Source organism: Aphanomyces astaci, assembly GCF_000520075.1.
Source record: "Aphanomyces astaci strain APO3 unplaced genomic scaffold supercont1.20, whole genome shotgun sequence".
Taxonomy (NCBI): Eukaryota; Oomycota; class Saprolegniomycetes; order Saprolegniales; family Verrucalvaceae; genus Aphanomyces; species Aphanomyces astaci.
Genome location: NW_009798283.1, coordinates 284,760 through 287,138, shown reverse-complemented (window position 1 = coordinate 287,138; position 2,379 = coordinate 284,760).

The following is a 2,379-nucleotide window of genomic DNA, read 5'->3' as shown; positions in this document are numbered from 1 at the left end:
ATACCACATATTCTTCGTCGTTTTCCAACAGGCCCATGGACAGCGCAGCTTCTTCGTACGTTGGATACAGAGTTCCGTGAACTGTGCGCACATCTTCGAAGGAAGTTGGTCCATACATATGGCAAAGCAGGGTTCGAATGTAGAACCGCTCCTTTTGACGTGGACTGACCCAATCAAATGACCTTGACGTGGTTTTGATTCCAACCCACAACTTGGTCTTTTGGTCAAATCGTAAGTACTGCGGGAAGTCCAGGCAGTTCTTTGCAGGAACGCCGTCGATCCCGGTGAAGCCTTTCGCGCAAGCGAGGAAGAAGGAGATCAACTTGGCTTTTTAGTTTTGGCAACGACCGATTCTGCATCGTGGGTTTCGTCTTAGGTGCAATGCTGTTGATCTTTCTCGTGCACGGGCAACACTTCGACAGCGTGGGACATCCTTTGCAGGTCGTAGCAGCGGATGCATGTGATGGCTTCGAGGGAGGTCACGTAGCGTCCTTCAACGTACTCCCGTACTTCATCAAGCAAGGGCTGGCGTTCCCGGTCGATGAAGACAGCGTATGTGATCCGATCGATGCCCTTGTCCAGATACTTGACGGCCTTGAAGCTTGTGCAAACCTCGATGTCGATGTGGCAGTTGTACTTGTGCACCAAGTACGGGTTCTGTGGCACACAGTACTGGTCTGCGGCTGTGTGGCGACGGTACTTGGCATATCCATCGACCCCCTCGGTTGTGGTGCCTTGGAGGGGCTGCGGAAAGCCTTTCTTGCACTTGCCAGTCTTGTCGGTACAAGCCCTCGCACTTGGAATCGGCTGTCCATTGTCGTCGTATTACACATGTGTGCACGTATGGGTCATGAAGTTCTTCACTGACTCGTGTAGCTGGGGGTTCTTGATCTCGTCTGTGATGCGCGCGGATACCACAGAGTTGATGTCATCGACGGTCATGAACTTATCTTGGTTTTCCATGATGAGGAGCATGTGCACATGCGGCAAGTCATGCTTTTGAAACTCTTCAACACGCACGGATGCGACAACATTGCCAAGGACGTGTTGCTTGTGGATATTGTTCTCGAAATACGTTAGCTTCGACTCAAACACGCATGTGACAATTTTATCGCGTTCAGCTGACGTTTGATGTGGCTTGAGTTGACTGATGATCTCCGGCCTATTGGGGTTGCACGTCATGGAGACAAAGAGACATGGCTTCCTGTACTTGCGCACAATTGCGATGGCGTTGAAAAGGTCTTTGAACGCTTGCATTTCCGGCGAGTTGGGGAAAACGTAAGGATCAATCTTGACCTTGCCCTTCAAAGCACTGGGCAGGTTATTGTAGCCGTGGGGTATCAACTTTGCTCGGCAGTGCGGCCACGTCTTCGTTTTCCCAGGAACTTGCAGCCGCTTGTGGCCACCTTCCTGATTGCCGTCCGACGTAATTGACAGTGTTTCGGCGTGGATGCGCACTTGAATCGCAGCTTGAACGGGATCTTTAGGAAGGAACGGTGGATCTTCGCCAAGTTCGATGTCGTGGAGGGCCTCCTCGATGAATTGAACCTCCCGATGAATGGCCATAGATGCTGCCATCAGCATGTCGTTAGTGATAGTTTGATACGCATCCTAAAATAGGATCAACTACACCCCCCAGACAGTAATCCTTATGCCCCTTAAGGTATGGCCCTGGGCTTGAAAGGCTATCAAATGATTATCCGACCAAGGATATCACAGACGCAGATTCAAGTTATACGCAGTACGACACAAACCCATGATATAATGGGAAAAACTCTCACCTGAAAAGGATTTTCGCTGGTTGGTCAAAGGAAAAAAAAAACACTTATCGTTTCACACGAAGTTCACTACGCAAATTCCACCTGGCTATTTCGACCGAAGTAGGGGGAATAGTTGTAAACTGTAAAACGCTTGTGCTAAGGAAACACCGAGAAGAACATGCATGGACATGAACACCGAGCAGAACTTGCATGACATGAACGTACCTTGCATCCTCCAACACAACTCTCGAATGACGCCATGCCAGAATTGTGGTGCCACGACAGTCTAATTATACACCAATACTACCTCTGTCCGACTTCAATTGTCGTGATTCATATTTCCGATATCCGGTTTTGATTGTCGTGATTTCACACTATTGGTTAAAATTGAAACTCAAACAATTGTATTGGTCAAAATTATCCTTGGATTACAAGCCTGCAAGCCGAGCAGCAAGGTACGTGTCAGCAGAACATGTCAACGACTCTTCGAGCTCACCGCGCCGACGCTTCGCTTCTTTGCCTAGGTGCTTCAGCTTGTACTTGTTGCTTCCACCAGTCTCCAAGATGCACTCCATGACGGACTGCAACGTGTAAAACACGTTGTCCAAAGACACCGAAG